Source organism: Amblyomma mixtum, chromosome 3 (genome assembly GCF_055824585.1).
Source record: "Amblyomma mixtum isolate Tamu chromosome 3, ASM5582458v1, whole genome shotgun sequence".
Taxonomy (NCBI): Eukaryota; Metazoa; Arthropoda; class Arachnida; order Ixodida; family Ixodidae; genus Amblyomma; species Amblyomma mixtum.
Window position 1 is genome coordinate 196,199,690 of NC_143014.1, and position 25,487 is coordinate 196,225,176.

A 25,487-nucleotide genomic window follows, 5' to 3' on the forward strand; every position below is an offset into this window, starting at 1 on the left:
GCGCTTGGGTGGGAGTGGACTAGCATGCCTCCCGTAGAGCATATATGTAAATACAGTACGAACAGGCGAAGAACAGTGGTGGAGTGAGCGTACAGCTATACAGTACCAAAAAAAAAGAACACGCTCGCGGTTGCGCTACAGTAAGTTACTCGATGATAAGAACGGGAAGCCGTAGTTCACACGAAAACGTGCGCAGCAGCACTTAACGTGAGAACGTATTGTGGTGTAGCTACTACGGAGTGTTTTACACACCAACACCTAAAGCCTTTTGGGCAACCAGTGGAGAGCCAGTAATAAAACCAGACGAGTGTCACGTTCTCTTCTCTGCATGTGATGCTGTTATGCTGTAAATATTTATTATGTCATGCCACGTTTCTGTAGCAATGTTTTCAACTCAAACGCCTACTGCTCTCGTGCTGTGTTTCTGCCACAAAGTTGTCCACACCAGCTCATGCAGCGCACATCTCTCTCTCACTACCGCCACATAGCTCAAAGCGCGGATTTTAGTTTAATAGTAGCATAAGCTGATGAAGACGACGATGTGCAATGCACAGCGCGAGAGTGTGTTCTAGTTGTTCCAGAACACGAGACGTGCAGTGGCCAGTGAAGCTGATCTGTTCGCGCCACCTCAGGTTCGACTCCCAGTCGTAATATTTGATTCATTTTTATTTATTAGCTTCACCTGGCACAAACTCACAAACAACGCAAGGATATAAACACCGCAAATATACAAATATCCCAAGATCTTGCTCGGGGTTGACTCATCTGAATAGTGCTTTCACGCTATTAAAAAGAGGATTTGCGACTTTAAATCCTAACAATGACAGAGCTTCCATGTGGCACTAGTTAACAAAGGTAGTTGCAGGAAGACTTTGAGGGGCACTATAAGCCACAGCTACAGCAGCTTCTTGCGCAGTGTCGTGACTCACCCTTCTGGCCGTTGTAACCAGGCAGCCCAGGATACCCCTTTGTCCCGATGCCGGCGTCACCAGGGTCTCCCTTCACTCCCTTCGGTCCGTCGTATCCAGTGTAGCCCGGTTCACCTGCGTGCACCCAGTGTACAAAGAACAGTTTGGCCGGCATGAAAAAAGTCGCATTATATGGTACTGTGGTTTACAGAATTCATAGAAATACATGTGCTCAAACAAACTCTTGCGTCTCATCGTGTTTTCCCTTTTTTTTTACGTTTACGGGTAGGAAAATAATTTTTTTGTGTTGGCAGCAGCTGGCAACGTTTAATTGCCTCCGCAGCCATATCTGCTGTCTTTGTCAACTAGAATCAACCCTATATTTGTACTGTAAAAGGATACCGTGCCGTACTTTGATAACCAGGTAAAGGTCTTCTGAGCTAACAACTTTTTTGAAAACGACAGTTTAGTTTGAGCCTTGGTGTTCGTGTGGAGTCTGTGTTGAGGCACGTCGGGATGCTGCTTCGGTACTCGCCTTTCTGTCCCTTGATCCCAGCGAATCCCGGCTTCCCGGCGGGACCGGGAGCACCGGGGTATCCTGGCAGGCCTTGCTCGCCCTTCGGTCCCAGGATGCCCGGAAGGCCTTGCGGTCCCGTGCCTTTGCCCGTGCCAGGACGTCCTCGCCCGCCCTGCGCGTGCGGCGAGCTCAGTTCCGAGTACATTGCCGCCGCTGTTCCAACTCCCGAGTGCTCCACGAAGGGGAGGGTCAGCCAAGCATGCGCGCGTATCTTAAGCGCGTTTCGCGCCTTATAGAGCTGCAGACCTCCGAAAAAGAAACTACCGACCAAGAAGGAACACAAAGCGGCCAGAATTTATTCGGTATTTATGTAATGGAGGATGCAGTTTTTAGCGAAAGGTCTGCGCAGTCACGAGGAGGAGTGGGTGGTGTTCCACAAAAACATGGGCTGGTAGTGAAACGGAGACAGGAGATGCTGACTTTCTTAGGAGATGCAGGGTAGGGAGATGTGTAACCCCCCAGCAAAACGGAAATATGTGGCATGCCGAAGGACATGCGCGGTGCATGTTCTCACAGAAGTGAGACAGGTGAGACGAACGAAATGAGAAGCAGTCGTGAAGCTCAGCGCTTGAATCCGATCTCAGCTGAGCACTGAACTAGCATGCGCACCTTGGGTCCGGGACGCCCATCGTAGCCTCGCTCTCCGCTCGGTCCGGGCGCACCCCTGCGGCCGGGGAGTCCTTGGTCTCCGCCGAGACCCGGGTAGCCTTTAAGACCTCCCTGGCCTTGTTGAGAGTAGCCCGGTGTGCCGTGGTCACCCTTCTCGCCCTGGCGCCCAGGCAGGCCGTCGTAGCCGGCCGTCCCTTTCTCTCCTGCAAGCAGTGAGATTCTACCGTCACGGCATTGAACATAGCTGCTTTTATAATGCGCGCTTGTTGGCAACATTGAGTGGCACCGAACAATACACCACAGGGAAAGTGCAAGGCTGCAGGCGCCTTCACCTTATCAGTATTTTATCTAATTTGTGAAAGTATTTTCTTATGTGAGCAACCGAGCTCTGGATTCTTCAACGTGTTACAGGGATACTGACGCATTCCGAAGCAGCACTTCCTGATGGAAACGAGAAGTGAACTGCTAAAACTTATAAATACGACAAGCTTATTTGAAACACAAAGCGCGAAGCATGTTTTTTTTTTCTTACAGTTCTAGTGTGACGTCACAACAACCCCGCTGCTGCCACCCGATTCAAATCGCTACATGCGTGTGGCCGACACACTGACTCTCCGCTTTCCCATGGGGACCTTAGTAATGCTATGCTCAAGGCTGTCACAACAGCATCGTTGGTCGAGACGCGCCTTCGCATACGTTTCTGAGAGATTCATGAGGCGCACCTATCACGTCCAACTCTCACGCTTTTGAAAGGTGATTACACTTTTTCGGTGCAGCCGAAGTTGAGTTTCCAGAGCAGCCGTGTTGAGAATCGTCGGCATGACGCGTATAACATCACAATAAAGCCGATTTCTCATTGACATCTTTTATTGTTGGTTGCTATGCAAGAGCACGGAAAATTCCTTATAAGTGGCGCATAGCAAGACTGCTAAGTTGAAATAATAAATAACACTGCAAGGATGTGAAGATTGTTATTCATGTCCAGACTTATTATATATACTATTAGCGTGGAAAATCGCAATGCTTTGATTAGTGCAATAATAAATATAATGAAGCATCGAGTTCTGTGCGTTCGCATTCGCTTAGTTCCGCGCAGTGCTTAGTTCACTGTAGTGCAGCGTTAGCGTACGCGTTTGCGCACAGGATGCGCTTCAAATATTGATTCGCATGAAGCTGCAGTTTGTTCGCGTTGCGTACCGGCTGATATGGTGAAGCCTAGGGTAATAACTTGCAAATCTCGTTGCACAACACTCGACGAGGAACGATCTAATGGTACAGGGTCCTTCAAAATATGTGCGAACATGGCGAAGCGTGCCCGCGCTCCGCGGAGCGTCAGCGCATCCGGCGCGGTCGCGCATCGAAACAATGTGGCGCATGCGCACAGCAGACTGGAGGCGGTGCTTCGTGTCGTCTGCTACAGCACGGAAGCGCGCCGTGCTTGCTTTGCTGTAGCAGACGACACGAAGCACCGCCTCCAGTCTGCTGTGCGCATGCGCCACATTGTTTCGATGCGCGACCGCGCCGGATGCGCTGACGCTCCGCGGAGCGCGGGCACGCTTCGCCGTGTTCGCACATATTTTGAAGGACCCTGTACATCGATAAAGTCGGAATAATTGCGTTTCTGTCTCAACTCTGCACGTGAAACCGCGTCTTTAACGTCCGGTGTGAAGTTATTCTTTCTGATATTGCCGTTGTACGTTTCTGGCCCCGACTGGCTTACCAACACGTCCGCTACATTGGGTCACTCGTAGTCGCTTGACGCCGTAGGCGCGGCACCCCCACCCTCTTTTTGTGTGTGAGTATGAATACGAAGCATCTTCATCCGCAGAGTGGTATTCGTCGCCGGTGAATTTTACACTCATCAGAACCAGGCTTCGCGTCGCGCAGCTGTGTGATGTAGCGCTTCGAATTACCACAGCCGGCTGGCTGGCTGACAAGGGCGGCATGACGTAACGCTCTTCGCCTCGTGCTTGACAATGCACCTTGCTGCACGCTCTTAAAATGTCGAAACTAAAACCGTGAGCTGAAAAATGCGCGAAGTGACGATTATGTCTCGGTATAATCACTTACAAAGAAATAGTTTCACGTGGCAGCTTATACAGCTCGTTCGGTCAAAAAGCCGTCGGCGTAGTAGCAGTCAACGCCGCGTGTCGGAAATAATCGGGAGTTGCGTAATAAAAATCGTATCATGGCAATTTGCGGTTGTAGTGATTGATGATTCATTGGTGTGTGATAGGCACCACACATCATAAACAAGAATAATCGTAATTAACTGACTAATTTATTAATTAAAGAAATGAAAAATGAAATAAGGGGGTTAAAAGGTGTCAAAATGGTCAGAATGAAAAGCCAATGCTTGATGATGGTAATTAAGAACAATTAGAGTTTGTAATTGATCAAATGAAACAATTGACGAAATAAAAAATGCGTTCATTTACACCCCCACTATCTGCCACATGCTGTCGCGTTCCATTCTTAAAGGCGAAGCTTAAGCGTCCTCCATTTTTCTTGTTAGCTTTTTCTTCCATTTTCTCCACGGCGCTTTGGGCAGCGTACGTGCGTCACCACTCGGGGAATGAAATGAAGCACAAATATAGGCAAACGGAAGTGACCAGTTGAGTACATCTTCCATGCATACTTTGGTGGCTGATAGCTGTAAGCTTTCTCTCTGTGGCATATGCATGTTTTCTCGTGAGAACCAGTACATCGCAGGGCACATGCTCGAAAGACACCCGTTGGCTGCTCGACAGCTAACGGTCCGCTCGGTGAGCAAGACATTCGCATGCTAAGTGCAACCGAGCAAAAGTGTGCGCGACGATATACAGTGGCGAATGAGGCAAAGAAGGCCACTTGCCTTTTGGTCCCTCTCTGCCGGGCAGGCCTGGCTCACCGGGTGCACCTCGTTCTCCGGTATAGAGCGTGATGTTTGCCGGAACGTTCATCGGAAGTCCGGGGTCACCTGAAAGCAATATACCGTCTCTATAATTGTTCCGTTTTCAGCATGAGACGAAGAAAAATAAAACAGCATATACGGTTATGGTGACGGGGCACATTCATCTTCCTGTGCTCGGTCCTGCACAAGCTGTTGCACGGCTTTAAGTGCAGTATCGCAAACAGGCAGGCCGACGTACTGCAGTAGCATAAGATTTAGTTACGAGGTGTCGGATGAGCGTCCCTCGCCTAAATTGCCTAAATTTGAGGAAGCCATGGTTGAACAAATGACCTCTTTTTTTATACTACTGAGGAGCTACTTTTCCTTATACTGCCCGCAAAATACGGTGCGGTTATGAGGTACCTCCTTTTCGGCAACCGTGAACGCCAGTCGAAATGGCGAGCTTCAGCGGCGCCAACCGCGTCGTTGCCTGCCTGTTCCTGAGTGGGTTAACGGCGATCGAGATATGCGCTGGCATTGTCAAACTACGCTCCACACTACACAACAGTGAAGAGGCGGGTGGCTCAGAAGGTAGGCCCACTTGCACCGGACGCCCGCGTGGGTGACTGCAATAGGGGGGCACCGTGGCTCACTCGGTGAGAACCTCGTCGACTGAGCAACCATACAGGGTGTGCCACTAACCCATGTCGCCAGGTGGTCCGGTTGAGCCTGATTCCCCGGTATCGCCTTGCTCTCCATCGTCGCCCTTCTCGCCGACGTAGTAGTCTCCGGCTTCTCCTTTTCGGCCAGTCAGGCCCGGAAAGCCTTCCACACCATCAGCGCCCGGGAAGCCTGGATCTCCGAGGTCCCCCTGCGGACGGCGTCAAGTGTCGACTCATGCAGGGATTTTTACCTGAAGCACACTCGCTCGTCGGCCGCAGCTTGCTGCGTGTGCCTGGTGCCAAGTTAAAAGCACCTTTACGCCTCTTTCCTAGCTGGTAGAAAAGTACGGCTAACCGACCAGCCAAACAGTATGCATCGCTTGCTCGTGCACTGTAATGCAAAGTGAGAGTAAGAAACGTATTGAAATGCGCAGCCCAAGAGCTTTGTCCGACAGCGCGCCACAGCGACAGGGATTATCATCGAAGGCATACGAAGGAACATCGCACAATCTGCAAAACAAAAACATTTTCCCTTTTGCTGCACCTTACATGCATGCAAGGGAGTACAGAGGGTATTCCGACGCTTCGATGTTTGCGTGTGACTGCAGCAAGTGGCGCGGCCTTTTAGACGCAGCGGACAGCTGCCGTGCAAGACATGCGGTCATGAGCGTAGCACTTGCCGTTTCTCCCTTGACGCCCACGAGGCCGGGTAGGCCGTCTGGTCCGCGGTTGCCCTCTCGGCCGGACAGGCCCCTTGGTCCGTAGTCTCCACGCTCACCCCTCTCGCCCTTAATGGAGCCCGGCGGTAGCGGACCCGGTGGGAAGATGTAGTCGCCCGGGAAACCTTTCTCGCCCTTCTGGCCGTCGATACCCTGCTCGCCGTCTCGAGCCTGCGAGAAAAAAAAAAAAAAAAAAAAAACCATCGACGACTTGAAGAGCTTTCTCAGCAAGCTGCCCCCGGAGAAGCCTCAGCGCCTTGACGAGCGTTGTTCTTCGCTGTCCCAGAAAGAAGTATGCAAGAGTGCAGCGACAGCTTCTCTCGCAGCGCTTTTGTATGTCTTCACAAACGTCCAATAAAACGGCAGGCTTTAAAACCCCTCCTGCAAGCGTGACTTACCACCAACAAGAAAAGAGGCAGCAGACCGATGCGTCGAGTGTTGAAACGAATCTATTAGAACGTGGCATCTTCGTGATTCGTCGCTGGATGCCACCGACTTGGCGGGCGTGAGGCGCAGTGAAGATCGAACGAACAAGAACACAAAAGGAGCAATTAGTCGCATCAGGCCATATACCTGGTGCCGTGTGGAAATGCGTTTTATTCTGCCACTTTTGTTGGTCATTCTCGCGCTCAAGCGACCTGCCACAGCGTTAACTGCATATACGCTCGTTGCCTCCAATGTGATTTTATTGGAAGCATAGAGGTAGTCGTATTTCTAGAGTATTCCGTGTGGGATAATTCTAGCTTGCCCTCCAAGTTTTCTGCTCGATCCTCGTCATTTCGAACGCAAGATGGCGGCGATTGGCGCGAAACTGCTCCCGGTGTGACGTAGCTGTTGCGTATGGCGTTTCGTTTCCTAACGGAGTAGGGCAGCAGGTGAAGCTGATAGCTGTTCCCCTTTCACTTTCAGCTGGCGTAATCCAAGAGACGCCAGATGCAGCTGCGTCACATTAGAGAGGAGGAGTTCGGCTCCGATTGTCACAGCCTTGCCAGTGTAATTATACGCGGACTGAGGTGTATTTTAAAGGCGAATATATCGGAACAACGGCGTGCTACGCGAATCCTGCCAAATAGAGTAGTCTAGGAATACGACTGCTAAGTTTTCAATAAAGCATACAAGCTAAAGCAAAAGGTTTATTAAATGATTTTTCTTAATTAGGAGATGGACAAGGTTAATTTTCGCGTCACTTTTTGCCCGCTTAACTTCATAACTTAAGTGCAAAATCGGGTTTCGTGGGCTGCTTGTCGTTTGTTCTAAAAAATCACAAGTCTAATTTTGGACACCCTGTATGTAATGGAACACGCCAGGGTAAACGGAATCCCGTTGTACAGCTTGTCTACTGCAGCGGAAACGATTCAGCAATCAGATACGACTACAGAAACGCACAGTGGCAAAATGCGACAACCTTATGTGCTGTGGCATCAAAACATCACCGCCTCTCTGTTCTGAACACTGAGTTCCGCTGTTTGTCCTTACCGGCAGTCCCTGAATGCCGACAGGGCCAGGATAGCCTCTGTCTCCCTTCACTCCCTGCGGACCCACACTGCCGGGGAATCCCATCGAGCCGTCAGGGCCTACGGAAAAGAGACAAGGCAGCAGAAGACTTTCATAATGCAGCAAAAAAGTACATTGTCACACGCCTCCATTCGTCGCTCCTGCTGTGATAGAATACTGTCCACGGCCACGTATGAACAAAGCACTGAGCTGCAAGTGGGGTGGATTCCGCACTCGCAACGAGCGTGGTACTCAGTTGCGACCGGAGAATAACAAGCCCCGACCTCTGCGTCTAATTGATACAAGATGTCACTCGAGCCTCAACGTCGTCTGCAAAAAGACAGTTGACCGCATCGAAGAATGTGGAGCCTATTCTCTTTTATAAATATAGACCTGCGCGAGTCTATTTTTATTGAAGAGAGATGAATTGCTGCGGTGATTGCTGCGTGGCACTCGTAGTTCGCGGTTTAGTAATCACCTTTACACTCAAATGGCTAAAACAACACGCGAGGAAGTGCATGAGTCGGAGCTTCTACCGCGATCAAGTCCAGCTTTCTTGGACGTCACTTTTAGTTGTGAGGCAACTGTAGAATACTGTACAATTCTGCTATGAACATATTCATGAGAATGGTCCAACCTTTCTATGCGTACCAAATCTCGCTTCTAAAATTTGCCCTGCGCTCGCACCGAGTAGTTAAAGAAAACCAATGGGATGCTTTTTTTTTTTTACAGTAACTGTGAGGCACCTGTGGACTACTGGTAAGATGCCGTTATGAACATATTGGTGGGAACGTTGTAATCTACCGATGTGTAGCAAAATATTCTTTTTAAAGTTATTCTGCACCTGCACCAAGTAGTTAAGACTGTCATGGAAACCAAATGGGGTGCGTTTTGGACAACAGATAGCAGAAAAATACAAACTTCCCTAGGAGGAATCTGCGGATATATTATGGTGCAATGCTACGCTATGCGAAAAAAAATTGCGCTCATAAACAACTTCGCGTTAAAAAAATGCACTTGTCCATAATTTCTGGCTATGAGGCGGTTGCGTCAGCGGAAAGTAGAAGCACTTCAGTACAGCGAAACTATTTAAGGCATGTGATTATGTGAAAGCACACAGCGCTCGCGCATTCAACCACTAACCACACACTATACAAAGAAATCGCTAGTAAGGCAGTGAGGCAGTGTTAATCTGTTCCGCTAGGTGGAAAGAAAACGAAATGAGAACAAAGAAACGAGCGTAAAAGGCGACAGCCAGCAAACATATCAGGCTAAAGACATAGAAAAAAAAAGTGTAGCAAGGTTTCTAGAGCGAAGCAAGCCCAACCTCCGTTTTGGAAAATTGCTGCGTGTACAGTACCAGGTCGATTTACATGACATTTGGCGTCGTACTCCACGAATAGCGGCAAAAATGTGCGTACCTTGTCGGCCATCGTCGCCTGGCTCTCCGCGCGCGCCAGGTATCCCTGGCGGGCAGTAGCCGCAATCGTCACCCCTGGGTCCTTTAAAACCGTCCTCGCCTGGTCTGCCAGGCCGGCCCGGAAGACCTGGGTCACCCTGGGGGCCGCGCAGGCCCGGAGGACCGTCGGGCCCTTGTCTTGGCACGCCGACTCCGGGAGTGCCTTTGTCACCTGAAAGAAGCATGTGCCACCCCTCATGACCTCCTCGCTTGATAGAGGGCCACTGGTTTGCTTTTTTCCACGATCTAAGCGCGGAGACAAAGCAAAGAATGGCGTCGGTTAGTTCGTTATTCCGCTTATTCGCGCCGTTATTTGGGGCAAGATATTCACAAATCAGACGGAAGTCTTCGTCTCTGCTGTCTGTGCCTGGTCCTGTCTTAAGGAGCAAGGTGTTTAAGACGGATCTACGGCCGGTTTATCTCTTTCCCATTTACGCTCTAGTTAACGTCATGCAACTTGGGCTTGTATTTTGCAATGGCTATTTTCCCGATTCATACGTTTGCGTTGGCAATCCCAGTCAAAAAAAACCATTGGAACCAATTGGATTTCCAACTGGTTCCAATTGGTTCCAATTGGACTAGTTGAGTTTCCAACTGGTTCCAATTGGAATGGTGTTCCAATTGGATGGTCCAATTGGACTATCCGATTGGACCATTTGGGTTTCCAATTGGTGGGCCCAGTTGGTCTTACCCAATTGCATCCAATTGGACCGCCCAACTGCACCCAATTTTTCCAATGAATGTTTGCATTTTTGACAAACAAGGTAGAACCAATATGGTTCCTATAATAAGAGCTATCAGCAGCTTAACCTACTAAATTGTGCTCATCATCTGCACCACCACTGCAGCTGAAATTAAATTAAATAACTGCGCTCAGTGGGCAAGCGCCACTGGCCCCAGCATGAGAGCCTCACAAATGGGGTATATAAGTTGGAGCAGAAGTATGTTCTCTGGATGTACATATTGAGCTAATATATGTTACTAGTGCCTGAATGTTGCTTGCGTGTGATATATTTGTGCCTGTTGACTTTGATTTCCATAAAAACATGTTAATCTCAATTCCGTAGAACAATGTTGATTGGCACTAGGCACAACATCTCCCTGCAGTCCTCATAAAGTTTTCCTTTTGCATATTATAATATGTTCAGTTGTAGAAATATTTGTCCAAGATTCTAGAGCATATTATTCACAAACATTTAGCTACCTCTCACAATGAACATAACATATTTTGTGAATATTTTCTGGGCGAAATAACTGCCTGGCCTAATGGGTCCAATTGGCTAGTCCAGTTGGGTCCAATTGGTCGGGTGTCCAAAAACACCACTGGAACCAATTGGTTCCAATCGGGAAATCCAATTGGAACAAATGGGAATGTGCACTTGGTTCCATTTGGAATGTCCAATTGGTTCCAATGTTTTTTTTTACTGGGATAACCACCTTCGACAGCACGGCTGATAGCTATGAAGTGATGTTAGCCGACCGGGTTTCCAAAGGCAATGTTGACCTCTTGCCAATCAGCAGAAGACTGAATCCGGACACAAATCGTTTTTGGTGCACGCAAACGAAATAAACTTGTTAGGAATTTTATTTACTGTTCAGAACGGGTCCAGAAAGCACGCCTTGTTGGGAGGAAGAGCCAATTTCCGACAGCACTGATGACTTGAACTGCTTGCTTCCTGAACACTTCTTATGTTAACATCATCCTCGTTTAGGAGCTTGCCTTTTCCCTCGTTTTGCTTTCTTTTTTCTTACAAAATGCGCAGATCAGGAGAAATAACCACTGATGGGGGCAGCATTAGTTCTTGCCTGTGGGTCCGGGGTCTCCTCGTATGCCGGGAATGCCGGGCCGTCCATCTCTTCCGGGACGTCCGTCTTCTCCCGGCGGTCCAATTACCGTTAGACCCGGTTGTCCTTGCTCTCCCGGCGGGCCTTGGGGACCTTGCTCGCCCGTGGTTCCCCGCAAGCCTGGCAGTCCCGGATGACCTGTGTGGGTGTGTGCGATAGCAGGCAGACATTTAATGCCACAGTGAAAGCCAGACATGCAGACATGGGTTCTCCGCGCACATTTACGGCTTCCAACGTTCGACACTACATACAAACACAGTCTTCATTTTTATACGCGCGACCTCACGTGGAGACGCTTTCTTGCTATGAAGCAATGCATAACGCCATTCCTAACTGTCCTTGCACAAACAGCTTATGAAAACAAGTGAAAGAGGATGTCGCGGGATTTTCTTTTTTTCAGTCGTTTTGTAACCCGAACGCGTCTGACAGTATTGTGTTAGGGAATTGGGCTGATCACGATATGATGGAAGCTTTTTCACCCCATGCCACTCACTTAAATATGGTTGAACTTCGTTAAAACCCCTGCAACGCCCATCGACGGGTCAATTCTCTTACTTCTTGCAAAGAATACTATTAAGTCTGCACACGAACCGAAAAAGTTGTCAGAGTTACCGGAAAAATACTCGCGCAGAAACAAACGTGAAAGAACGGCACGGTTCCTCAGAATACGTTGCACTTAAAGCGGATGAATCTGGGGAAAAGATCTCAGCTTTTCATTGTGTTGTTATGTAGTGATCAACAGCATCGTGGATTTACTTCATGCAATTTTTTTTCAACGAACACTGAATTCTGCGTTGGAAACAGCATCGTACAAATTCGCGGAAAGGACGCAAGTACTGTAACATGGCTCCAGCAACACCCTTATGTTCCGCCGGAATAATTCTTGGCTCAAACTATAAATACAGGACTAGACGACGCGGACAGAATGACTAGAATAAGAGGCAGAACAAAGCACTGAACTAAAAAATGCAGTTTATTTTAACACGCTTCTGCGAAAATGGTTTATCAGCTGCAGAGCGTGTCAGAATAAACTGCACATTCATTAGTTTAGCCCTAGTTGTCCGCCATTCCTTGTTAATCTGTACCTGCTGCGTTTCACATAATCATGAGTTGTTTTGGTATCCATGTTGTATCACGTGGTACTTGCTGTGGTAGACCCAATCGCAATAACCAAATGAAATTTTATTTCAGTAAGGCTATTCTGTCAGCCTCACGAACGGTCTTTACAAGCCTGTCAGTCTTTCATACGAACTCTCCTAGTTATAAAATATCGATATAAGCAGGATTTCCCGCTGCAGCCATTCAAAAACCGTGCGCCAGCACTGAAAGATACAAAGACACACCTATACCAGACTTTGAATGCATTAACGGCATCAGTACAACTTGGGGGGGGGGGGGGGGGGGGCACTTAAGCAGCGCCTTAAAGGGGCTGTGAAACACTGCCTGGGGGGATACCGGCTATACTTCGGGTGGATTCTTTATGTCACACAGATGCTGACTTAAAAAGAATTACAGGAATCGATGCACAGGAACGGGAGTTATTCATTGAAGAAATTTCAAAATACAAGCAAACAAAACGCTGCCCTCAACTCGATTTTGGCGGGGCTTCCCACTCCTATTTCGCTCTCCCAATGACGGCACCTGGCGCAACCAATCAAAGCAGCCTGCCAGAGCACGTCGCCGAAGTTTGCACTCCATGGTTGCCTGCTCTCTGTAACTCGTTCTTGCTGAGACTGGCGGTGTCGTTTCCATGCCAGAGCCTCCGGTGATGTATTTTTATTTTACTTGCCTTGCAGGGCTTTTATCTAAGACGAACAAGTCATTTTTGTTGATCTAATATAAAACTCCGACAGGTGACAAAATGTCTGTATTTATTCACACAATTTGCAGTATATTTACTGTTTGTACAATCATCAAGCTCGCGCCAGGTGATGTCATATCCGCTGCTAAAACCCGCCACTGTGTGGCGACACCATAAGAGCCATGAATTTGTTTTTGGGAGGACATTAAAATATTAAAAAACGGAATATACGCGGTATTACCGACGCTAATAGCACCATTATAACTCACTGTATGCGATCAACAGGCAAAACAGTCAACTAAGATTGTGTTTCTGGGCCCCTTTAAGGGCATGAAGCGATAGCGCGTTAATGGTTATTATTTCTATCGGTGCAGCGCATACGACGAGGACGAGAACAGACGCAGACACAACGCTGAACTTACAACTAGCGTTTATTGAGGCTCTGCCTCTGTTTAAATACAGTGGCGGACAGTCTCAAAAAAGGAAGAAAACACACACATAAAATGACATAAAAGGCATAACTGGAACTCTGCATGAGGCAGCTGTGGTCCATGGCTAGCTGGAGCATTTCCTTATCGGTGGTTCAGAAAACGTATTTCTTTTTCACACAGAGCAATTGATGCGGTGCTTACGCATTGGTTTTGGTGTTTTTGAATTTAATAGGCTTCTATGATTTCTCTAGTAATCTTAATGCGGCTATCGGTCAAGATTCCGCACTGGTTGAAAATGGGGAAAATATGGTTATTTCTTTTTCTTTCTTTCTTCTGTGCATTCTCTCCAATTAAGGCCAAGATGACCGGAAACATTGTTTTCTACTTTGTTCATGTGTTCTCGTAATCGGTCATTGAGACATCTGCCTGTTTGGCCCGTGTAGTGCTTGCCACAGGAAAGCGGAAGCTATACACTGCATTATCGGTACACGTGCTTCTTGGCGCAGCCCCCCTTGCTTGTGTTGCCACAGTTCACCAAGTGACAAAGCTTAGACAGCTTATGGGGGGCAGAAAAAACTACATTCACATTGGCACGTGAGCCCACCTTCTTGAGATTGTGAGAAATCTTATCTAAATAGGGGATAACCGCGACCTTTCTTTTTTTTTTTTTTTCCAAAGACCCTTTCTTTTCTGTTTCAGAGAGCCTGCTAAAAGACACCTTGACCTCAGTCCGCATTGGAGCCATTTGAAATCGCGGTGGACGTCTCCGTCAAAAAAAAAAAAAGAACAAGAAAAATAATACAGTCTGAAAAAGTGCGCTTCATATAGCATTATTTTCAGCTACAAAAAAAATTTTGGGTTGAGTGATTACATCATGAAGTCGAGGGTTGGAAGGAAACCCGTCTGGTCGGGGGTGTACATGAAGAAGAAGGCAGAACACCGACCAAATTAAAAATGAACAATTTAAACGACGTTTCGGCTCCCACACGGGAGCCTTGTTCACAAAAAGGTACAGACGTGAAAGGCTGGCTATTTATGCTTGAAAATGTGCCCTAGGCAGCGGGCGTATGCACTAGGAAGTGCCCCGTCAGTCCGATTAAGAGTGTGTTCGGTTGTTTGAATGATTAAGGATTCCAGATATAGGCGGCTTCTGAGATTCTTTTCTGTTTTTAAAAACAGCAAAAAAAAAAAAAAAGCAGGCAGCATGACATAGATTGGAGCAATGCGCGCATTTTAAAAACAGAAAAGAATCTCAGAAGCCGCCTATATCTGGAATCCTTAATCATTCAAACAACCGAACACACTCTTAATCAGACTGACGGGGCACTTCCTAGTGCATACGCCCGCTGCCTAGGACACATTCTCAAGCATAAATAGCCAGCCTTTCACGTCTGTACCATTTTGTGAACAAGGCTCCCGTGTGGGAGCCGAAACGTCGTTTAAAGTGTTCATTTTTAATTTGGTCGGTGTTCTGCCTTCTTCTTCATGATTACATCATGCTTACCTGTCTATTAGCAAGGAATTGGCCTAAACGACAAATGTTGACTGTTCTGTTCTGTTCTAATGAGAATACGGCTGCATATGGGAGAAATTGTAAAAGTGTATTTTTTAATTAGCTTCTCTTTCCTCATTACCACTTATCTCTATCAAGATATTTTGCTTCCTAAAGAGCAAAATTTGTTTTTTTTTAAAGATTTTTTCTAATGCCACATCACCTTTTCATTCTCGACCACTGAGAGTCAACCGCTTAGCATAAGCAATTGACTGCATCTCGAAGGCTTCAAGCCAGTATCGGATTTTACCAATAAAGCTGTCCCGCAGGTGTATAATTGCGTCAGTGCCTCACCGGGAACTTTCGGGCACACTGGTGCGATCTGCTCAACAAACATATCTACGAAGCACACTGGTCGGCTTCTCTGTCAGCTTCCTAGCTTTTCCTTAGGGAAATCAGCTTACGACAACATATTTCAGGATTTGTCAACTTCACCAGATTCGCTACTGGAGAGACTGTAACCAGACGGGACCCTTGAAACACCGTCATGTCGAGGCTGAAGAGACGACCTTCCGGTAGCCACTTTTCGCACCTTTCAGTGTAGCTCTGCATTCGCCTTCCTTACTGCACCATGGCTCTGAGCGCAGCTAAAGAATGCACCATCGTTAACACACGCCTACAAATGGCAGTCTTTAAGAAGCCAAAGCACCAAGTAGTATTGCATATATGTGAGCAGGAATCCGTGAAAAAGTCTTTTCGGTGTCAAACTTTAGGGGAACCCGAATTTAAACTATCTGCTTATTCTTGTTTTGAGTATCTCTCCAATATTTCTAATTATTCCGCAAAAAAAAAAAAAAACAGTTTTTCCCTGTTTTTTTTTTCAGCATTCAAAATTTTCGGTAGTTTCACATCTCAACTTCATCCCGCGCAAGAACTCTTTCTCTTTAGCCTAGATTCTGCCTGCACGACTGTCTGTGCGGAATTGGTAATTCTCTATTTTACATTCAGATATCGAGAGGGAGTCCTCATACCACTCCTGGAGCAGTGGTGCAGCGGTTAAGCGATGGCGCCACTGCCCTGGAAGATGGCTGTTTCAAACACCAGTGGGGTCTGTGAGACCGTGCAGATTGCTCTTCCCGAGCAACCTCTTGCGACCAATCATTCATTTAACTGCCACTTGCTACGATGGGCAGTTTGTTCACAATCTGGGGGGCAAGTTGTGGTGACGTCACAAGTGACAGGTGGGCGACCTGCTTTTCTCGACACCGCCGACACCCGGGTATAACGTTAAAACGCTATCGAGGATAAGGAAGACGCTGTGCAATTCATGAAATCAGCAGCGACGCACTGACCATCTTCTCCTGGCTCGCCCTTGATGGCAAGACCACGAGGTCCTGTCGCTCCTTGTTCCCCTGGGACGCCTGGCCCACCTTGCTGCCCTCGGTAGCCCATGGGACCGACGGCACCCTTTTCGCCTGCACGAAGTCGGCAGTTCATTGCGCAGGCGTGAGACGCAGCTTTGATAAAACCATGCAGAGCTGCCTTGAACGAGGCACTTACCGTCGCGCCCAGGAAATCCTCTATCACCGGGCACACCCTGAGGACCTCTGGGACCAGGTATCGCCTCTCCAGTTTCAATGGTTGGTCCCGGCGGGCCCTGATAAAAAATATTTCGCATTGCAGCAGTGCACCCTGCAGTCCTAAACGTACTGTGTAGCTTGCATATTGAATTCTGGATTCTTGTTTCGTAGTTGGAGACTTGTTTTGATATCTGAACGCGATTACATTTTTAGACTGGGACCGTGGCTCGGTCTGCTTCGATGTACTCGTAAAAACAAGAGCAATCCCGCTCGTTCACGGAGAATGAATGACAACATCTCAGTGAGAATCGCTCCATGGTTGAGGCGTTGATAGCACACGCACCGTACTTAGGTTTTTTCGGCCTTTCTTTGTTGTAAACAGGACATATTTCGCAGCAGCGTGCTGTGCTTACAGTATGGTGCACGACTGACACAAATGTTCTGCGTTAGAAACATTGCACAACAATGACACGCCGACTCGTCGGTGTTTTAGCGTGAAATCTCAGACCGACCAAATATCAACGATGGTTGGTTTTCCAAGCCATAGATGGCAGGGTAATTGACCGCAAAGAATGCTCTGATTTTGCGAGAGAGCGTTTGAGATAGCGACGAGCACGCCCTATATGCTCTAACAGAAAAGAAAGAGACGCGCTTGCAGAAGTATAAGAGCTGCAGTGATGCCCACAGTCAAGTTATTACTGACGTCATCGGGCATACTACCTTCGCCCGGCGTGTCGTAATCTCCTGCGATGTGAATGAAGCCTAGTGGTATTCAAGCAAGTGATAGCTAATACATCCCGTCCCCGATGTCTTGCATTCCGTGCTGTTGAACACGAACACTCGAGAGGCACGGCGATTTTTCACACTCACCGGTGGTCCCTGCTGGCCCTGGTTTCCAATTCTTCCTGGTTCTCCGGATTCTCCCTGTTAAAGACAGCGAAGCACCGCTCAGGAACAGTTGGCGCCTTCTGCGCATTCTAATTAGTTTGAAGGTTAACTTGTTTTCTCACTTCGATGGAAATAAGAAATTTACGTATCAGAGAGAGAGTCGTTTCACTAACCGTGTCACCGGGGAAACCGTCTTGGCCCGTAAATCCTGGTTCTCCTTTCTGGCCTTTCTCTCCAGATGGACCCTCGAGCCCAACCTTTCCCCTCTTGCCCTGCGTGCGGAAGAAGACGGAAGCGGCGCTTCAGACCCCGAATCGCGCTGACGAGAAGCGCTAGCGAGGAGGAGGTGAATTATAAGCATTGTTAATTTTTTTTTTCTTGAACGCAGAACAGCACAAGTTATATCTCACAACGATATCAAGTCGACAAAAGTCGCAAAAATTACACCTGGAACGGCGGGTTTGGGGGATGTCTCTGTGTACGGGAGCTGGAAAGGAGTGGACAGGAATGGCGATAAAGAGAGATGTCAGTACTAACCCGTGGGCCCTCTTCTCCTTGATCTCCTTTCTCTCCTTTGAAGCCGTCGTCACCAGGCAGGCCCTGCAAAATGCGCGCGCGTGCGTTACACATACGCCATAAAGCTGGTCTTGCACTCTAAAACAGAACGGAGTAAAAATGAAGTCAAATGTCCTCTAGAGCACTCTCTTTTATGAAAAGGAGTGCACTAGAGGACAGCTTACTCTCTATTTACTCTCATATGAGAGTATTCTTGTTTAGAGCCACAGTGACAACGCTGGCTGCAAAATGTACCGGGAAACTATGAGCGCAGCCTCATGGAATAATTTCTGTGCAGTGTTGCCATGTTAGAGTGGGAAGCCCATGACCGTCCATTATTTTTACTCGCAACCTAGAAGTCCCATGTCATTGTACATTACTGTTTTGCGCTTGTTTTTTTTTTCTAACTATTTACTGGCTCTCAGCAATAACCGAAAAAAAAAAGAAAAATACGTAGTATTCTTTAACTACACTACCGCAGTGCAATTCACGCACGTCTGTTAAGAACTGGGGAAATGATCAACCCACTATTATGAATTACAACTGCGGTGGCAAATTCACAAACACGGTAACTTAGTTCAATGTTTTTAGGAGAATCCCCTAAGGTGGAATAGATTTGTATTAATCGCGTAATTATTCATTCACGCCAAATCTTGAAAAAAAAAAACAACTTAAAACGACAAAAAAGGGCGCCAGCGCGAGCGCTCAACTTACGATTTCTCCGTCGACTCCACGCGATCCCCGTTCACCTACGCTCCCAACGTCGCCCTGTGAGGGAGTAAACCAATAACACTTTGTTAGCTTTGAAAAGCAGCTTCCGCGGAAAGAGTAAGGGGCGCACTGAACACAATAAGCATTTAGAACACTAACAGGAGCCTTGAATGCACGAAAGACTTGACCAAGAACGTTCGCTGCACTCACCTTTTCACCCATTGGTCCTCTTTTACCAGGCATATGTTCGAAGGGTGGCCTCCCTTCGACGTAGTGCGAGTCGCCATGCGGACCTGGATCTCCCGCAGGACCCGGTTCTCCCTACAGGAAGCGCCAGTGTTTCAAAGATCAGTAACGTGGCTGCTGTGGATCTAGCAAAGTTCTTCTATATAAAAAAAATGAAAGGGAGAAACAATATCATGCGCAGCTGATGAGCGAGGGCACGACACTTCCAGCAAGAGTCATACAGTGCTGGTAGACGCTGTCTTGAAGCCCCGTTCCGGGATACTGTGCGTGCCATTGCGACAAATAATTATAGGAAAAGAGAGCATGATCGAAAACACTGCTTATCTGCTCGTCTTTTTTTTTTTTTAACAGTTTTTAGCGTGGAGTTTCACCAGCGCTCCGCAACGAAGTAGCATGCTGTCAGGCAAAAATAATATCTCTCTCTTTAGTTTTTCAATACAAAAAACAAGTCCTCTTAGCGTGACCAGCTCTTAAAATCCTCTCCCAGTTCCTACAAAAAACAAGTCCTCTTAGCGTGACCAGCTCTTAAAATCCTCTCCCGGTTCCGCTTAAGTAACGTTCTTCCTGTAGGCAGACTCACCTTGGGTCCTTTGTCACCTTGCACTCCGTCGCCTTGAACACCTTTAGGACCGGGGTATCCTTGCGGGCCCGGCCTTCCCTGGGGACAGACAAGAAAATCTCGCCGTCTTTATCATCCGCTACACCGTATAAACAGCAGTTTCGACTAAATTTTGCCACTGTGAAAGTGAGCAGTGGCGTACAGTGCAGGTGAATTCAAGAGAACGAAGATGCTTCCGCAGCATGTAAGCAAATTATAGGTCTTTGTCACGGATCTCTCTACAGAGAGGAGGCCGCATATTTTGCAACGTGAAAGCCGTCTTTAAAACACGAACACCTTGCTTAACGCAAAGGGCGGGCCAGCTTTCACCGTTCCTGTTTTATAACAGTTGTCTGCACACACTGCATTGCATTTAACGTTCAGCTTCTAGACACAAAAGAGTGCGAAATAACTCACCTGTGGTCCAGCGTCTCCCCTAGAGCCTTTTACTCCATGAAAGCCGGGGAACCCTGGTGCGCCCTGTGACAAATAGAAGAGTTTAGGCGGAAGCAGTTGCGTGGCCAATCCGTACCAGATATATCGATTTCTTTCCTTTTTGAAAGATTACTACTGACGAAATATTTTAGCTGGCTTGTGCGTCAGCTTGATCTTACCGGGGAACCCGGCCGCCCGTCCTCTCCTGGCTCTCCGCGAACTCCCAGTGAGTTTATTCCACCGTCTCCAGGCAGACCCTAGAAAGGGAGGGTCATACATTCTTTCGGACGCCATAGGGTGCACACGCGTGACTTCGATTACTGTGACAACCACCTCGCTTCGTACCAGTAAACCATGTCCTGAAACGGTTGTCATGCCATAAAGAAACTTCAGCATTTTATGTTGGCGCCTATTTTAAACCAAAAATCTCAGGTCTGATTGCCATTCACGAAGAATGACACTTCCTTGCATAGCTTGCAATGTGCGCCACTTTCTGTGATCCTGCAACACTAACGCTTCCAGACGCCGGCAAACGGAGGAGGCCCGTGCAGCTGGACATGAGCGTACCTTAGGTCCGTAGTCTCCGCGTGGCCCACGGGGTCCTACTCGACCGCGGACACCGGGAGGACCTTCCGGGCCGAGTGCACCCTGTGGCAAGAAGAGAGAAAACGATTTCACGTGCCTGTCCTCTGTGCCGCCAAACACAGAGAAGGGCAACTATAGAAGCTGTGGCAAACGGCTTAAGTTCCTTTGGTCTGTTCGGTTGGGTCATACCAAAAGACCTTCAATAACCTTCATCAATAAAAGAAAAAAACTTGTGAAGGCTGGTGTATAAGCCGAAACGACAGTAAAAATCATTTTCTTTTAACGTACGGAACCGAAGTTACAACTCGTTTCATGCTCTCGGACGTTCAAGATTGTTGTTCAAGTCCTCCTTCCGTTCCTTCATAATGTCACGGAGCTTTTTAAGGCTCGTGCTTTGAATTAAAAAAAAAACAGTACCTTGCTTCCATTGCAGCCTGGTATTCCCGGCTCTCCTGGCCGGCCATCGAGACCTGGTTTTCCCTGTTTGAGTAAGAAAGGCAAAGCAACCTCGGTGTAACTCCCGTGAGGGTCGCGAAGGTTACGAAGGATAATAACACTTGGAAACCATTTTTTTTCTTGTCGCAGGAAGGGTGGCAACTAGAACTAGCGTGGTATAGTTCAGTGGGCGCATAGCTGTTAGAATCGTATTGATAGGATGTTCTGTAAAGATACCACGTAAGCTTTTTGCTTTCCAGTGAATATCTTTATCTTTCTCTTAGTAACTGCTGACTGGTGCCGGCGTAACGTTTGCCTCATGAATAATAGAAGCTCCGTAGATGAGAAACAGCTGAGTATGATTTTAACGATCGCCAAACATTTTCGTGATTAAAATGTCAACTAGTCATTACGTAAACACCTTGTATACGTATGGCCAATACGCGGTTCAGGACATTGCATTTTCTTTGCGCGAGAAAATCATTCATCCGAACCCTGCGGAGCAGGCAAATAGCCTAACCGTCTCACTTTGTATTATGACCTGTTCGTGGAACATACATACTCTAACGCCTGCTGAAATTAATCCTGCGCGTAGCCAGTCAGAAGTGTACAAAATGTGAGCAAAATCGCTTTCCCGCACTACTTACCGGTGCTCCTTGCCCGCCAGGAAATCCAGTTGCTCCTTCATCACCCTATAGACGAAAAAAAAAAAAAAACTGTTGGAGGGTCGCCAGCAGCACTCCGTGGCGAAAAAGGTTTGGATAGGCTATGCCGCCCACGCTGACTTTGTGGGGTCTGAAATTAACACACAACGCGCATGTGCTTATGCGAACGGATTATGAAGCTGCGTTGTAACATTAACGTTCCAGTGGAAGTTCGAACGTTGTCCGCACGGGCCTTATTTTATAACAGTTGTGGTCTTTCACCTGCTAGTGGTCGCTCGGCAAGAGCCCTTGATTCTTTGTCTAAGTCTTCTGTCGGTGTTTCCCTTCGTTATTCGCTTCAATATTCATCTTTACGCGTGGCAGGACCCTTCCAGAAACAAATGATCAAATGGAGGCGGTTGCCCCACCCTCTTCTTTTCTACAAGTCGCATGTTCGCGTATGCTACCTAGTGATGTCATACACAACGTAAAGACGACAAAACTAAAGCACATTTTGTAGAAATTTTGTAGACAGTGCAAGAATGATGCTGAGTAAGGCGCTACCAAAGCTTTGTTTCATTGTTTACGTTTTTCCCTTTCTCTGTTTTTACAGATGCGTTAACGGTACGCAGTAAGTTGCCATGTTCTCGCACGCAAACTCCGCCTATTTTTCTGCGTGTAAGAAACGCACGACGACGCGAAATGGATCAAGTGAGGAAAGGTGCCTTCACTGCAAGCAGGGTGTTTATGAGATGAAGCCCACAGCATGGGCGGTAACCACCTGCTGCTCTTGGGTGACGGGGCACTGCTTCGTTCTCACAACAGCTGTACTCCTGCCACTTCGCCTTTCCGCTCGCTATTCATCACGTGCTAGCAAAAATGGAGGCAAAGGTGGGGGTGGCGTGTAAGGGCGTCCGCATCACGCTTTCAACGCACACCTGTGTCGGAAACGCAAGCGCTTTTTCTTCGCCCCAATGCTGTTTAGAAAGTTATTGCTAAAACAAAAGATACATGCATGTGCAAAAAAAAACTAGTCGATGTACGTGCAAGGGGAAAATTGCAGGCTGTGTTGCGACGTTTATCAGGTCACGTCCGTACGGCGCAGAACACTTTGGCGCACTCATTGTCTGCCGTTTACGTTAAGAGTGCAGTATAGCTCGGCCGCTATCCGTCATTAGTGACGCTCAAGGTAACGATCCCTCTTTCCTTCAAGCAACCACCTCCTCTCCATGAGGTTAGTATGGCTAATAATGTCCATGACGTGGTACTGCCACCTCCGGCGCGCACCACTTAAATTCACGACTTTGTTTAGCGAATGTTTTGGTGGGCGACATAAACTTTCTCTTTCAGGCCTCTAATTTTGAGGCTCCCGATGATTTAGACGAATATCAAAATACCAAATACCAGTGGAGAGAAGCGCAGCCTCTCTTATTTTCAAAGTTCTGGCGTTCTCCACGCCCAGCCCCTAGAAGGCGGCCGGCAGGTACGCATGCAAGCGCGTACGTCATTGCATACGCACCCGGATTCCTTTGGGTCCAACGGCGCCGGTGTCACCCGTCAAGCCACGTTCGCCCCTGCGGCCAGGAGGTCCCAAGGGGCCCAGCGGTCCTGGAGGACCCGCGGTGCCCGGCAAGCCCGGAAGGCCCGGGTGGCCCTGCGCAACGCGTAAAAGGCGCTTGCAAAATACGGCTGCGATAACGCGCTACCGTGGTTACGTTTAGAGTGTGCTGCACACTTCAAACTAGTAAGGGCCAAACACTTCCAGCGAAAATGAGGAAAAGTATGGACGCTCCAACCTGTTCAAAACGAATTGTTTTTCGAGAATTATCCCTCGGGCTTAAAATTAAAAAAAAATAAACAGTGCCAGCAAAGCTTCTGAAAATAAACAAAAAAGAAATTTCACAATCCTGTCTTACTCTTCGAACTCATTTAAAGAATGAAGATTGTGCTTGTGCTACTCAACTGATTTAAGGAATTGCGCTTGTGCTACGCATGTGCGCACACGTTACGTGCAAATATACGGGTGCTATAATTATCATCACAAGGTTTATTAAGTGTCTATTGAATGTTTTCAAGAGGTGCTTTGCAGTGGTATGGTGTGAAAATGCGTTTTCACTCACCCCAGCTCCTTTTTCACCTTTGCACAAACATGGCGGGATGGAACATCCTTTGCACGCCTGCAAAATGAGGAGAGAAAAAAAAGTTATCAAGCGAATGTTTGAGTGACATACAAGATTTTTTTTTTTTTTTGCGTAAGTCGAACGAGGCGAAAAGTTAATGCTTTTCGCGCTTGCGGATATAGTTTTCCTTGTTTTTCTTATTTTTCGACTCAGAAATAAGTGTCAATACAAGCTCGAGATTTTCGCATTCCACTCAATACTGTCGAAGTACTTGCGGGGACAGTGTAACAGGACCAGAGGTATATCAAAGCCAACGTCAGTGGGTTGAATATATCTTGTAAATATCACGAGACCAAATTTTTTTTCGAGCCGCATGCTGTCTGACTCGGCAGGACGCCAGAACTTGTCCCTTCAAAGTTCACATAAGGTGCCGATTCGACGCCTCTCTATCGGCGCACCACCATGGACACCTCGATAAAACACGAATATATAACGCTTTATTTATTTGCAATTACTGAAGTGCGCAGTACCCTGTAGCCATTCATCGTGTTTGTACGTATCTCTACACATTGGAATAATCGTATTAGCAGCCAGACGCAGTCGTACTGATTCCGGATAACACCAATCATACCACACATAATCCATTCTTCCCAGTGCCGCCTTTGCCAACAGCCTCCTAATCTAGATTATCTTACTCGGACGCACTCAAGTCGTAGACACTTTCCTAAAGCGTCTTCGTCTGAAAATACGAATAGTTTTTTTTTTCCCCCTTCGACTTACCCGCGAAAATTCAGTACCTATTAATTTCTCCCTACATCTCACACTGGTTGCGCTTATTCGTGTCTGTTTTTTTTTGTTTTCTTTTCATCGCGCCTCCAGTTTTGTTTTGTTCTTGAGACGTTTGCCGACTCTTTTCCTCTCTTTCTGCGTGCCTAGCCTATTTCCGCAGGCAGCATCACTTTCGAAAGCGACGCTCGGCCGCAACATTGCGAGCAGCCTTGCGGCTTGGTTGCGCAAGCTTGGCCCAGCCGGTCGGCGAGCCCGCGGCGCATACAAGGGATCCCTTCGGCGGGTCTCGGCGGAAGTGCCCCGCGCTCCGAGCTGGGCGCCGCGGCCAACGGTTCCGCCCGTGGCGCTCCATCTTCGCCGCCGCGTATCGAGAGGAGCGGCGGCGGCCGTCGCCAAAGGAGAGGGAGGCAGCCGCGGCCCCCAAGAAGGACTTCTTTCAAGGACAGTTATCTCGAATCGGAAAGGATGCCGAGAAGGGATGGTGGGGACGAGAGGGGAGATCATCTTTCTCGCGCGCCGCCCTGCGTGTAGCCGTCTTCCGGCCTCCTCCTCCTCGCACCCCAATTAAGCGCGCGTCCTTTTTCATTGCACGCAACTTGCCCCCCCCCCCCCTCTCCCGCCCCTCCTCCGCCCCCGCCCGTTTGTTTCTCTTCTCTTGTAGCGCTCCCCCCTCGAGACCCTCGCGCGAGTAATGAAACCGCGCTGCGCCGTCTCTCGTTCCTCGGCTCGTTCCTGTCCCTTGTTCTCGGTGGTGAGCCCTCCTCTGCCAACCTCCTTGCCGCCGCCCCGCGTCTGCGCATCGTCGCCCGGAGACATCTTCAGTACAACGAATTTCTCGGGCCTTTTCCGCTCTCGCATTAACGGGGCGCATCAGCCGACCAGCAAGACGAGCAGGAGGCTGGAAACAGACGCGTCTCCCCCCCCCCCCCCTCTCTCTCTCTCCCCGGCTGCTCCTTCACGCGACCAACGAGCGAAAAAGAGAACGGGCAGCGCGATGAGGAACCAGACGTAACCATTAGAACGTGCGCAGCC

General features: G+C 48.2%; 1 pseudogene across 1 annotated transcript in view; it reads right to left on the reverse strand.

The window, feature by feature from the left end:
• LOC149353191 (uncharacterized) overlaps nt 1–23,715 on the reverse strand; it is a 55,599-nt pseudogene extending 31,884 nt beyond the window's left edge. The window contains exons 1-24 of the transcript XR_016290929.1: nt 23,667–23,715; nt 23,066–23,200; nt 21,550–21,594; nt 20,885–20,947; nt 20,450–20,530; nt 20,062–20,139; nt 19,865–19,927; nt 19,430–19,507; nt 18,814–18,924; nt 18,607–18,660; nt 17,875–17,937; nt 17,511–17,609; nt 17,320–17,373; nt 16,430–16,526; nt 16,222–16,344; nt 11,107–11,283; nt 9,263–9,472; nt 7,824–7,921; nt 6,309–6,518; nt 5,669–5,837; nt 4,949–5,053; nt 2,095–2,297; nt 1,444–1,597; nt 930–1,043 (exon numbers count right to left, since the gene is read on the reverse strand). The product of XR_016290929.1 is annotated as an uncharacterized LOC149353191 (transcript). The remainder of the gene's footprint in view (nt 1–929; nt 1,044–1,443; nt 1,598–2,094; nt 2,298–4,948; nt 5,054–5,668; nt 5,838–6,308; nt 6,519–7,823; nt 7,922–9,262; nt 9,473–11,106; nt 11,284–16,221; nt 16,345–16,429; nt 16,527–17,319; nt 17,374–17,510; nt 17,610–17,874; nt 17,938–18,606; nt 18,661–18,813; nt 18,925–19,429; nt 19,508–19,864; nt 19,928–20,061; nt 20,140–20,449; nt 20,531–20,884; nt 20,948–21,549; nt 21,595–23,065; nt 23,201–23,666) is intronic.
• Between the last annotated feature and the right edge of the window lie 1,772 nt (nt 23,716–25,487).